Source organism: Eumetopias jubatus, unplaced genomic scaffold (assembly GCF_037043125.1).
Source record: "Eumetopias jubatus isolate StellerSeaLion01/CBP00866 unplaced genomic scaffold, mEumJub1_p1.0 scaffold_5, whole genome shotgun sequence".
Classification (NCBI taxonomy): domain Eukaryota; kingdom Metazoa; phylum Chordata; class Mammalia; order Carnivora; family Otariidae; genus Eumetopias; species Eumetopias jubatus.
The window spans coordinates 111,158,747-111,173,130 of NW_028274811.1; positions in this window are offsets into that span (position 1 = coordinate 111,158,747).

Below are 14,384 nucleotides of genomic sequence, written 5' to 3' on the forward strand. Positions count from 1 at the left end.
GGTCTTGGCCATATGGGGAATAAACAAGCCCAGAACTAATAGTCTCAAACTCTAGGGATCCAAGCAGAGACAGATTAAAGTCAATTCAGGTATTGGCTCATTCATTAATTCATTCATTCGATGGTATTTATCAGGTGCCTGCAGGGTGCTAAGCATGTCCTACAGGCTCGTGGGTTGGGCAGGTATTGGTTCTTGCTGCCTTGGAGCTTTCCTTCTAGCTAGTCAGACAATGCACCAGTTAAGGAATAATACCATTTCAGGTAGAAACACGAACTATAAAGGAAATAAAGCAGGGAGTTTATGATGGAGCATGACTTTACAGAGCGTTTGTTGGGTAAGGAGGGAGATGTGACCTCTGACCTCAGGACCCCAAGATGTAGTCCTTATGCCTTGATTAACCCCAGGGCAGATTATCCATGAGAGGCATGGCACCCATGATTATAACAGCTCTACCACCAACTTACAGACAAGCAAAGAGGTTCAGGGAAGGTGAGTGACTTGCCCATGAGATGAGACAATGAGAAAAAGAGGAAACTGGAACCCAGAGCTTTCTCCCCCATATTGAAATGTCTCCCTCTGGGAGATTTTCAAGGGCAAGGCGGCATCAGAGGGGTATGAAGCATGAATCAGCCCAGGGCCCTGGGAGGGCAGGGCTGCACCCCTGCTGGCTGCAGAGCCACTGATCAGCTCAGTTAACAGGGGCCCTCCAAATCTAGAATCTTCAAGGCAGTGTTTCTATAGCCTCCTTCTATTTGTGCTTTCCCTACCTTTAAATCAAATCACTTAAAACAACGTAACATTTAAAGGAAATTATTTCATTACCTTAGGTAGAAAATCAGTATTATTTACCATAACCTTATTATTTACCATAAACCTTAAAGAAAAAAACAGTAAAAATATAAATACAGTGAAAAAACAATGTTAGGCAATTATGAATGTGTCCCATGCTTGAAGGGTGGTAGGTTTCTTATTAAAAAAAAAAACATACTAAGATTTTCTCTTTGATAACCAGATGGCCCCGAAGAGAACTGAATTATAATTAATTCAATGTTAAGTAATGCTAAATCTGTGACTCTCCTAAAATCATCTCCTGGTCCAGAGTGAGGGGTCTCCCTCCCCTTTGGGCAATTCCTCTCTGCAGTGTGGGTCCTTTGGAGACCATCTGAATCCCTGGTAACAGAAAGCTCCTTCCTTCTGAATATCTGCTGCAGAACTGGATTGAGCCCTTCGAGTCCAATGACCTAACTTTGAGCTTGTTTCTTGTCTGATGATAGCGGTCCCTCATAGGTCATTGTGTCTGACACAGAGGAAGCCAATCATAATTAAAAGACTACTACTTCCAACTTAAATGTGAGGTGCCCGCACTTCCCCACCTCCCTCCCCACCCTCGACTGATCCTTTGTCCCTGGTCTTCTCTCAGTTTGTAAGGGCTCCCGCTTCAAGGTTACATTCCTTTTTTTTTTTTTTTTTAAAGATTTTATTTATTTATTTGAGAGGGAGAGAATGAGAGACAGAGAGCACAAGAGGGAAGAGGGTCAGAGGGAGAAGCAGACTTCCTGCTGAGCAGGGAGCCCAATGTGGGACTCGATCCCGGGACTCCAGGATCATGACCTGAGCCGAAGGCAGTCGCTTAACCAACTGAGCCACCCAGGCGCCCCAGGTTACATTCCTTTTGTGAAGGGGCTCTGAGGGATCTTCCCTGTTAGGCCGTGCTGGGCTGCCTGGTGTCTGTTAACGGTCTTGGCTACAGGACTGCAAGGGTTAAACGTGTCCAGCAGGAAACAGAGAAATAAGGCCCCCTAAGGGGGTTAAGGAGTCCTGGTCAGGGAGATAGGAGTCTAGTTTCTGGACCAGTGGTATGGGCTTGGACAAGTGCCTTCCCCTCTAGGGGTCCGTCTCTGCTTCTAAATAAGGGTAGAGGGGAGCTGGATGAGACGGTTCTTATCTTCAGAGGGTCTATGAGATTTCCCCTTCTTCTCTTGTGAACAGGCAGTCCTAGGGATGAGTAAGGCCCCAGAGCCATGGAGGCCTCACAACCTGGTTTCCAGGTGGCTCCCCAGAGCCAGCGGGACCCATTTGTCTCCTGGCTGAGCCACAAGCCCGCCAGGCTGTTGAGGAGGGTGAGGGCGCCTCCTGGCGGGACTGGGGAGAAAGGCTCCCAGAGCTGTGGGATGGGTCTGAACTGACTGCAGGAGCATCCAAGCCATAGTACCCATAAAAGTCATCCTGCCCAACCCCCTCATTTTCCAAATGGGGAAACTGAGGCTCACAGGAGTGAAAGATACTCCCTCAGGTAGAGTTGCCAGATAAAACACAGGATCCCCAGTTAAGTTTGTTTTCAGATAAACAATGATTTTTTTGTATAAGTACATCCCATGCAGTACTTCAGACATACTTCTTCTTCTTCTTCTTTTTTAAAAAAATATTGTATTCATTTATTTGACATAGAGAGAGACAGCACAAGCAGGGGGAGTGACAGAGGGAGAGGGAGAAGCAGGCTCCCCGCCAAGCAGGGAGCCCCACGTGGGGCTCAATCCCAGGACCCCGGGATCATGACCTGAGCTGAAAGCAGACCCTTAACCGACTGAGCCACCCAGGTGCCCCTGTACTTTATTTCTTAGGAAACAAAAACAGAACTGAAGCAAATATGGATGAATGATAAGGTTTTTAAAAGCAGAGAATGAGTATGTGAATACATACAATATTATATTTGCTGTAACATAAATATTTCACTAAAAATACTTGTAAAACTTAGGAGCCTTTTAGGGGACTCTGATGTAGGTAGTCAGAAGACCATTGTTTGAGAAACACTGGCTTAGGAGGCAAGAGAGTGGACAGAGCTGCCAACTTCCAAATACATATTGGTTGCCCTTCATGTCTAAGAGTTGGGAGAATCAGGGGAATTTCTGGGGTGAGCTTGACAGGGACTGGTTTTGAAGAGTGGGAAAGATTCAGAGAAGCAGAGGTAAGTATCATAGTCAGGGAGCAAGTAGTCTGAGCAAATGGGACAGTAAGTGCCAGGAGACTAGGTTTGTGTCTTGTTCACAGCTGGTGTCCAATAAATGACCTCTCTAGCCCTGTCTCCTATCACTACCCCTCAGTCACTATACTTTAGCCACAGTGGCCTTCCTTGTGTTCCTGAAACATGACAAGTTCTGCCCTGCCTCAGGGCCTTTGCGTGTGCTGTGCCCTCTATTGGAACTACACTCTTTCCCCAGCTTTTCCTTAGTGCCTGCCTCTTCATCACTCTCAGGTCTCAGTTCAAATGTTGCCTCCTCAGGGAGACTTTTGCTTGTCTGCCCTTCTTATTCCCATTTTCTCCCCTCATATCAACAATTACAACCTGCAGTTATTATCTTGTTTATTCACTTTTGTTGCCTGGCACCCCCACCCCAATGTAAAATGGAAGATTTGTGAACTCAGGCACCTGATCTCTTTTGCTCACTGCCGTGCCCCTGAGCACATTTCTTGGAACACATTAAGTTCTCCCTGTCTCAATATTTGTTAAATGAGTGAATGAATGAATGAATGAATGAGAGTTGGGGCAAGGCCTGCATAGGGAAAGCCTTTGGAATGAGGAAAAGGGTAAGTAGACAATGGGGTCTGAGAAAATACAGGGAAAAAGCTCCTTGACATTGGTCTTGGCAAAGATTTTTTAGATTTGACACCAAAAGTACAAGCGACAGAACCAAAAATAAACAAGTGGGACTTCACCAAACTGAAAAGCTTCTGCACAGCAGAGGAAACAACCAGCAAAATGGAAAGGCAACCTACAGAATAGGCGAAAATATTTGCAAACCGTCTATGTGATAAGGTGTTAATACCCAAAATATACCAGGAACTCATACAACTCAACAGCAGAAAACCAAACAACCTGATTTAGAAATGGGCAAAGTACTTGAAGAGACAGTTGGCCAACAGGTACCCTAAAAGGTGCTCAAGATCACTCATCATCAGGGAAATGCAAATCAAAAGCACAAAGGTATCACCTCATGCCTGTTAGAGTGGCTGTCACCCAAAGGACGAGAGATCACAAGCACTGGCAAGAAGGTGAAGAACAGGAAACCCCGTCCACTAGTAGTGGGAATGTAAATTGGTGCAGCCACTCTGGAGAACACTATGAAAAATTAAGAAGATAACTACCATGTGATCCAAGTATTCCATTTCTGGGTATAGATCTGAAGGAAATGGAAGCACTATCCTGAAGGGAAATAAATCTGACAAAGAAAGAGAAACGTTGTAGGTGCTCGCTTATATCTGGGATCTAAAAAGCCTGAACTCAAAGAAATTGAGAGTAGAATGGTGGTTGCCCGGGGCAGGGGAATGGGGGAAATGGGGAGATGTGGGTCAAAGAGTATAAATGCCAAGCTATATGATGAGTGAGGCCTGGGATCTAATATAAAGTACAGTGACTATAATCAACAATCCTGTGTGATATACTTGAAAGTTATTAAGAGAGATCTTAAATGTTATCGCCACACAGAAAATAGAGGTAGTTTTGTGAGGGAATGGAAATGTTAACTAGCCTTATGTGGTCGGCATTTTGCAGTGTATACGTGCATCAAATCATCCCATTGTACACCTTAAACTTACTTGTGTTATTTGTCTATATTAATCTCGACAAAGCAGGAAAAAACAAAACAAAACAAAATCTTTGCATTTCCTAGATCTCTGATAATTTAGTAATACATTGTTCTCCATCTGTTAAGAGAAGCCTCAGATCTTTCTGGTTGCGCATTTGCCGAGAGAAGGGCTGCAAAGCCGACGGTACAAGTAGGTCAAGATGGTAACAGCCCCAGTGCCACTGGTGATTCGAGTTTATGCGGCGGTGAAGGAGCCCGGGGAAGTGCCAGCAGAGCAACGTGTGAGCACCCCTCAACCCCCAGAGCTGCTGCACTGTAGGACAGCTTAAAAACAGAGCAAACCAAAACAACGACAAACAAACAAAAACCCAACAGCTTTGTTAATGTTTGCAAAGGAGAGCTAGGGTCCGGGCTCAGATCATTAGAAACAGGATTTCTTCATTTGTTCATTCAAAAGCCATGCGGAAAGTGAGACAATTCTTCATGGAGTGGGACTGTTGCATGCCCTGCGGGACGCCTGGGTCTCTGCCCCTGCCCGCTAAATGCCGGCTGTGACCCCGAAACGGTGGCGGACCCCACAACTCCAAAAGGACTCCCTGGGGGTGGGGGGCAATGCACCACCCCTGAGAAGTGGTTTCTTGGATATTTACTGAGTACTACCTGACACCAGCAGGGGGAAGCCTGACTCAAGAAATGGGAAATCCTAGGCCTGTGGCGAACTCCTCCCCGGGTCCGCCAGGAGCCGAAGGGCCTGTCCTTTCTCAGGACACTGAGGGATCTTCTGCTCCACTACACGCCCCCAGTGCACACCATTCTACAAGTGAGGGAAGAAACTGAGACTCAGAGAGGAAGAGGGATTGGAGATTTGCTCCACATCTACTTCAGTGGTACAGTCTGTGAAGGAATTCAAGAAGCGGAAGCCCAAAGCCCTGTAATGCCATCATCCCTGTGCTCTGAGAAACATTATCTTTTTTTTTTTTTTTAAGATTTTACTTATTTATTTGAGAGAGAGCGTGAGACAGTGAGATCACAAGCGGGGAGAGGGGCAGAGGAGAAGCAGACTCCCTGCTGAGCAAGGAATGCAATGCAGGACTCAATCCCAGGACCTTGTGGGATCATGACCCGAGCCAAAGGCATGTGCTTAACCGAATGAGCCACCCAGGCGCCCTGAGAAACATTAACTTCACATCTCTGGTTCTCAGCCATGGGACACACAGCCAGGCGTCTGAGCCCTCCTGTGCTCAAGGCTGGCCCCTGGGTTTAGCAAAGAAGACAGTGTGCTAGAGGAGAGAGACAGAAGCCGGCTGACCTGGTCCTGGTCCCAATGCTGGCAATAACTGCAGGACTACCTGATTCCTGTCTCTGAGCCCCCAACTTTCTGTCTGTAATGAAAGTGTGATAGGGACACCTTGCTGAGCGAGGAACCTGATGTGGGACTCGATCCCAGGACCCTGGGATCATGACCTGAGCTGAAGGCAGACGCTGAATGACAGAGCCACGCAGGCGCCCCTCTGGAGAAATATTGTAATATAATATGTAAAGATATTTGTGTGTACATAGATATGTATACATACTTTTTGAAAAAGTTTCATTTATTAAGTAGTCTCTACACCTATTGTGGGACTTGAACTCATGACCCTGAGATCAAGAGTCCCATGTTCTCCTGACTGAGCCAGCCAGGAACCCCTGTATATATACTTTTTGTTACACAGATTGGATTATATTATACATTTTATTATGTGCTTTGTACTTTAAAGTATCACTAGGGATCTTTCCACAGCAATGATGTGTATTTGCCTCCTTCCTTCCTTCCGGTGCCTGCACCGCATTCCACGATACAAATGTCCCACAGTTAAATGCCCCTTCTCTGCCTGTCCCCCTCTGGTCCCAGGAGTGTGGAAATCACGTGAGGTCACCCCAGTTCCAGTTCCCGAGTCACTGTGGGAACCTTGTAAGTCCTTACCCGCCTGCCCATCCATTTTCCCACCTGGTTTAGCAACTTCTGCCTTCCCTTGCAGGGGCTCTTATGAGGGGCTCTTGAGATAACATCTTTTGAAGGCCTTTGCCAAAAGCACGCCTTTTTCTGCCCCTGGAAGGAATTATTTTCACTTGTTCTGAAGAAGAGTCTCTGCATGTACTTGTAAGTCCTGCCAAGAAACCTGAGAGGCCCCGAATTCCTCAGCGCCTGGATCCCAGAATCACTTAATCTGCTGGCTACTCCCTTCCAAGGGGCACTGAGACAAGAGGGTTACGTGCTGCTTAAAGGCTTAGAGGGTGTCAGCTTGAAGGGAGGAGAGAGTGAGGGAGCGTCTGCTGCCACTTGGCTCGACCTCTCAGATGAAAGGGTTTGGGAGAAGCGAGTGTTTAGAGGGATCAGGGCAGACACACTGGAGGGGCCCGAGTTCCCCTCCGCTTCTCAAAGATGACAAAGGATTGACATCATCAAAGCCCCCAAGGAAGACTCGGACTCTTTCCATCCCAGAGCCTCTTAGCATCGGGGCTTGTGAGCACCTGAAGTTTCATGGGGGTTGGGGAGGACAATCAGGGCTGCTTTACCTTGCACAACTCCAGGGAGCTCTGTTTACACTGATGGTGCTGTGAACAGTGCCCAGGAGAGGTACAAAGCGGTGCTGATGACCATTCTACAGTAGTCAGTATGATCTTTTTAAAATATAAAAAAAAAAACCCAAACCAAAAAAATAATGATTTCTTATTATACCCAAAATAAAACCCATAAATCTCTCTGCATGATCCAGCCTCATTTTCCTCTCTAATTTTATGTCCTACCATCATCCTGGCTCACTAAGTTGCGAACACATTGACCTTGCTGATCCCCAGACAGTTCTAGTGGCCTTACCTCCTGCCTCAGGGCCTTTGCACAGGCTGCCTCTAGACCTTCCCAAGGTTGGCTGCTTCTTGTTATTGAACGTTCATCTTATTTTCAGCCATGGGCTCTTTCTGTTAACTCCCATCTTACATTCGAGGTCCCATCCACAAGGAGCTGTGCTCCTTTTGAATATGCTCTTCCTATTCCCAGCAGCTGACAGATTAAGCTTATATCCATAGAGTCAGCACAATGCATGGGACCTTACAGACATTCATAGTTATTTATTGAACAAATATTGACTTGAGTCAGGGCAGTGATGACACCTTTGAAACTCTAAAGTGTTGTACTTGGATGAAAGCCATCCCAGGTAGCTGAGAGCAAAAAGAGTCAGAGGAAACTTAGTGTCCCCTAGTTTCATAAGTTCTTAAAAAATGGAGAACTTTTCTTTGGGGTCAGTGCATCATTTTATCCCTCCTGCTTGCACAGGCTTCTGAATGGTGCGGCTGGTAGTAATGACCCAATCCAGCTCCTTTACTGAAATGGGGGTGGGGGGGAAACTGGGAACTTCCCAAAGGGGAAGAAGACACAGACATTAGTAGTTGAGCTGAAACTAAATGCTGCTGGACCAGTGTACCCCGGTGTCCGTCGTATAGACAAAGAACCGAGTGGGTAATGTATCTGCTCTGAGAAACCCGTCACAGCGCCCAAAATTCCTAACCATTTTTCTTTCATCGGGGTCAGGGTAGTGCGTCTATGGAAGACTCCTGTGAAAACAGAAATACTTTATCAACATCTCATCCCTTAGAAGCGATTTGTTTCTTAGATAAGCAGATGTGGAAAAGTGAAGGATGGGACCCTGAGTGGGGAGAAAATTCCACAGGTGGTGGAGGCGGTATTTGTGGTAAAGGGGGAAGTTGGGGGGTCTAGGCTCGGGGGCAGGAGAGGGGAAGCGAGGTGTGGCACCCCTGCCAACCTCCGCCAATCACATTTTGCCTCAGGCTGGCCTCGAATGGGAACCACAGAGAATTGTTCAGATGCCAACAAAGGAATACCAGCAGCAAACAAAGAGCTGTTTGTGCTGGGGAGAACCAGTCCCACGGGTGGTTTGGGTGTAGCGGAAAGCAAGGCTCAGGTTTTGGGACAGACGGCATTTAGAAAGCTGAGGAGAGAGAGGGCCATCCCCTGTTTCCCCAGACCACCCTGGCCATCACCCGGGAACATCGGGAACAGTCTGCATTGGAGGCACCTCCCCGGGGGCTGCACCACCCCATCGGTGCCCCTGTTCATTCATCCTGCCTTCCTGGAGGGTGAGGCGAGGGAGACCCGGGGGGTCTATCTAGAGTGCTTGGACAGCTGGAACAGGCAGAAAACAAGCAAGTTCAGCAAGACTCTGACATTCTAGCTAAAAAGCTCAGAACTGTCCACACCCTACTCCCTGCGGTCAACAACTAGAAACACCTCCAAGAAGTGCAATGGAACAAAATAATGTCACCAGTAGACCTGGGCCTGAGCATCCCTTGGTTCTGTCAGCAAGACTTGTTCATTCAACCTCTGCGGCTCCAGGGAGGGAAATGAAGCCAGGACCTGCCTCCAGGGCTTAGTTTGAGGTTGGCTGAATAGGCTTCCAAAGCTCATAGCGTTTTTCCTTCTTCTCTCCCTATTCAAAGCCTATCTGTTCCAAAAGGCTCAGCTAAAGCCCTTTCTGGTCCACGGCATCTTCTTTCCTTTCAGCCGCAAGGGCTCTTTTCCTCCCTTGGCACTTTGCATAGGTGGCCCCATATCTCCACTGGTTATTGGATCCCCAAATCCTCCTCGAGCTCCTTGAAGGCACAGTGCTGAGGACACAAGAGGATACCCCCTGATAAAAGCCTGGAGCCCGATGGAACCCGCGTCGCCACGATTGTCTATTCCCCTCATGTTATAGATGCAGAAAAGTAGAGGGGGATGTGCCAGGGGCTGGGATAAGGGGGCAAAGGGGAGTTGCTGTCTGATGGGGACCAGAGCTTCAGTCCTGCAAGATGAAAAAGTTATGGAGACTGGCTGCATAACAATGTAAATATCCTTACAGCTACTGAACTGGACACACTCAAAAATGGTTAAAATGGTAAAATTTATGTTATATATTTTTTTCACAAACTAAAAAAATTAAATAAGCCTCCAAAGCTATTAAGTGACGTAGTAGATCATGGATGCTCCCCAAGGGCAAGGATTTTATCTGTTTCATGCACTGCTGTGTTCCCTGCCTCTAGAAGGGTGCCCCTCATGGAGCAGGTGCTCGGTACATGTTTAGGGAGTGAGTGAACCCTAGCCACTTTGCACTGATGACTTATTCACAACCCCTTTATTTTTATTTTTTAAAAATTTAAAAAAGATTTTATTTATTTATTTGACAGAGAGAGAGAGAGAGAGAGCACAGGTGGGCAGAGCGGCAGGCAGAGGGAGAGGGAAAACCAGGTTCCCCGCTGAGCAGGGAGCCCGATGCGGAACTCGATCGCAGGACCACAGGATCATGACCCAAGCCAAAGGCAGCCATTTAACCGACTGAGCCACCCAGGCATCCCTATTTTTAAAAAAAATTTTTAAGGTAAACTCTACCCCCAATGTGGGGCTCAAACTCACAACCCCAAGATCAGGAGTCACATGTTCTACTGACTGAGCCAGCCGGGCGCCCCTATTCATGACCCCTCTAAGTGTGATGGTGACATCACAACCACTGCTTGAATGTCAAGCCAAACTCCAGAGGGTCCTATGGGACTGCTCTTTCCCCTACTTCTTGCCACCAGCTGAATTAGGGCAGCTGGTGCCAGAGCAGGGGAGCCGACTGTGCATGCGCTGTGATAACCCAGAACCTATCCAGTGCTAGACTTCACCAGCATTCCTACGGAGAACTTAAATGAAGAGTCATGTCTCAAAGCACTCTTTGTTAATTTGCCCTATCAGACATGAAGATATCAAACCATGTCTGAAACTGGACAAAACCAAACAAATAACTATGTCCGAAGGGCACAATACTTCTCATTTCTGTTACAGTGACTGTTTTGGCCATATTCCTTCTCTTTCCCAACATGTTTGACTCGAAGTGGGGAGCTGTGACTTGCCTTCATCCTTTCTTCTGCATTCTCACACAATTCACTTCCATTTGCTTCATATCTACTCACATCCACTTCCCCCTTTTTTATTGTTTATGTAAACTTTTTATTGAAGCAAAATATACATACAGAAAAGTGCACAAATATACATGTACAACTCAATAAATTTTCAGAAACTGAACACGTCCATGTGATCAGTACCCAGTTCCGGAAACAGAACATTACCAGCTCTCCAGAAGTCCCTTCGTGTCTCCTGGAAAGACTCTTAATGATTTCTGGTCCAATATTTCAATTTTGCAGAAGAGAAAACTAAGGCCCAACAGGGAAAATGACTGTTCCAAGATGACAAAGTACAACGTCTCCTGCACGGAAAACACCCCCTATGGTGCCACACAAGCACCTATGGAGCAGAACAGTCTGGGCCCCTAACTCCCCTCTGCCTGAATGGTGCTGAAGTCACGGCATGGGCTGTACCTGCTCTTTGTGGGACTGTTGCTACACCCTGGCCATTCCCAGTGTTCTGTTCTGGCCTCTCCCCCTGACAACAACACACTCCCAAGAAGCTTAACAAGATTGTGCCAGGAGGGCCTTTAAAGATCTGATCATCTTATGGTTTGCTTAAAAAAGAAGAAAGAAAGAAAGAAAAGAAAGAAAGAAAGAAAGAAAGAAAGAAAGAAAGAAAGAAAGAAAGAAAGAAAGAAAGAAAGAAAGAAAAGGAAGAGAGAGAGAGTAAAGGAGAGAGGGAGGGAGGAAGGAAGGAAGGAAGGAAGGAAAGAGGAAAGAAAGCCCATAAAACTTTATTCTTAAAATTCCCTAAATTAGTAAGTTGTTATTGCAAAAAAAAAAATCTAAAAATAGAGAAACGTACTAAGCAAGCATAGACTATTCTCTTGTCTGGATTGTGAATCAGTCAGGGGTACAGGTGTCTGCATGGTGGATGGGCTTTATATGTGTGTATATGTGTAATTTTTTTTTAACAGCTGCCTCTTTTCCTTTTCTCCTCTTGGCTTTCTCTCAAAGTCATTGTTTTGCTGCCAAAAGCTGGAAGAGGAGATGGGAAAGAGACAGAGTGACTGCCCCTGGCTATGTACCACAAAAGCCCAGCCTTCTCATTCCTTTTTGGTGTGATGCCTTTGTGTGTGATAGAAACACAGAGCAACAAGGGTATTCTTAGCACTGAGGTCTCTGTCAACAGCATCGTGTACTAGAAAACAAAGAAGCTAGAAGGGATGCAGCTGTAATGTTCAACCACATAATCCTTCATATGGATGGTGGATCTCTCCCACCAGAATGCAAATAAAACCCAAGTCTTTCGACTCCCAGTGCAGTGCTGTTTTTACTCTTCCATCTCAGTTCCCAGGGTAATTCTGTTCAATTTTTCTATTCCGTCCTCCTTCCTCCCCAAACATCTATGTGTACTTGTTGTACTATGGGTGTCAATTTTGGACTTGTGAAACAAGGTCATCTTGGCAATAACTCAGCAAGCTTGCCCTTGAAGAACTGAATTGGCTAGGGAAATCCCAGCCAGTAGCATGCATAGCAGTCAGAATAAATTAGGTTGCAAGTGACAGAAACTGAGACCAAATGAACTTAAGCAAAAAGGGAATTCATTGGCTTATGTAACCGACAAGTTGGGATTTCAGGTATAGCTGGATCAAGGGCTCTCTTCTCGCTCTCCCTTAGCTCTTCTCTCTTTGCCTGTTGGTGTTGGCCTCTCTCTTTTGCTGCTGTTAGACTCCCTCTGCATGGATGGGTGTGGTGGGCTGAACGATGGCCTCCAAAAGATGTCTATGTCCTAATTCTCAACTTGTGAATGTGTTGCCTTACATGGTAAAAGTGATTTTACATATATCATTAAGTTAAGGATCTTGAGTTGGGGAGATGATCATGGATTCTCCAGGTTAGCCCAATGTAATAACATAAGTCCTTATAAGAGGGGGGCAGGAGGGTCATAGTAGAAGAAGGAAATGTGAAGACAGAAGCAGAGGTCAGAGAGAAAGAGAGTGTTTTGAAGATGCCACTCTACTGACCTTGAAGATGGAGGAATAAGCAATCCATAAGCCAAGGAATGGAGATAGCTCCTAGAAGCTGGAAAAGTCAAGGAAATGAATCATTCCCTAAGGCTTCCAGAAGGAATGTGACCCAGACTGTGACCCACACCTTGATTTTAGGACTTCTGACCTCCAGAACTATAAGATAATAAAGGCATGTTCTTTTAAGCCACCAAGTTTGTGGTAATTTGTTACCACAGCAATGGGAAATTAATACAATGGGCTTGTGTCTCCAGGTTTATATCTTCTTAGGTACTAATCCTAGTAGTCTATGGGGGCGGAGAAAGTTCCTTTCTCCCAAAGTCCCCAGGAGACTGCCAACGATTCTCCTTGGCCACAATCAGGTCATGGGACTGGTGTACCAATCGCTGGAGCCAGAACAGGCAAATGAGAAAGGCGACTCAGCCTGAGGGATGTGTCTGTGGAGGTGGTTTGGGCGGGTGCACTGTGACCTGCGGGCCCCTTAGAATCACCTGCAGTGGAGAGAGGAAGGCCTGCTGGATGGAACAGCACACCTACCCTCCAGTAAGGGATATTTGGAGTGATGGGAGGAGAAACTGAAGGCTGGATTAGGAGGTGCTGAGGGTAGGGAGTGGTGGGTGAGCCAGAGGAGAGGCAGATAGAATTGCCTAAAAGGTTCTGGGCACTTTGGAGCCACATGAGAATTTTTGTTGCTGCATTGCAGAGTTGTCAGTGTGGATATAGCTGGAGAAGGCTTCTATGTGTGTGTGTGTGCGTGCGTGTGTGTGCATGTGTGTGCACAGGAGATAGCTGACTACAGTGGTTAAGCTCTGAAAAGTCTGAGTTTCTAGCCCAGCTCTGCACACTTACTGGCAGAGCAACCTTAGGTAAGGTTCTTCATCTCTCCTGAGACTCAGACTCCTCATCTATAAAATGGGACAAGAGTAATGCCTCCCTCGTGGTACTCTTGTGAGGGGTAAATGAGATCAGACATGTAACGTGCTTAGCACAGTGTCCAGCCGCAGCAAATACCACCTCCATGGTAGCTATTGTTATTATTTTAATTAAGGAGAAACACCTACAATGTCTGAGTGATTTTGAAGGGACAACTTGCTTCGTGCAGTCCTGGAGGGCAGAGCCAGGGCCCAAAGTGGGGAAGTCACAGCTCAACATGAGAAAGAACTTCCTCTGGATCCTTTGAAGGAGGGCCAGGCTGTCTGGGGAGGTACCCATCACTGAGTTCTCAGATGGAGAGTGGAGGACCCCTTGGAAGGGATGCTAAGGAAGGCATAAGCACTCAGTTGGAGGTTGGAGTGGCTGCCTTTTAAGTTTTCCTTTGGCTCAGGAAGCCAGGGGCTGTCAGCCCTCAGTGGGGGCCAGCCCCAGGTAAGCTGGGCACTGCGGTTTCCGAAACTCTCCAGGCTCCGTCAAGTCCACCTGCATTTGGTTCTGACATGCCTGGCCTGGGATTTCTTCCAGGCTTTCCGTTTGTAGCCCCAGAGCTGGACTCCATCCCTAACTAGTTCACCTGGAGCTCAGAGAGAGAGGAGGAGTTCATCTGTGCTCAGTAGCCACCCCAGGAACCCCATGTGGAAGGCTTGGGAAAGTAGCTTCTATTTGGGGATAAGATGCCAGTGTCCCACTGGAGAGCTGAGAACACTAGCCATTGGGTTTTCGACCACTTTCTGTGTTCCTGGCCCTGTGCAAACTCCTGTCAACCGGAATTCAGCTCCACTGCATAGCAAAAAAGCCAAGAAACCATGGCTGACACATAGCAGGTTTGTTTTTCTTGTTTGTAAGGAGGTCTGACACAAGGGATTCCATATTGATGTGATGACGTTGTGCAATTATCAGGGATCCGGAATCCTTCTAT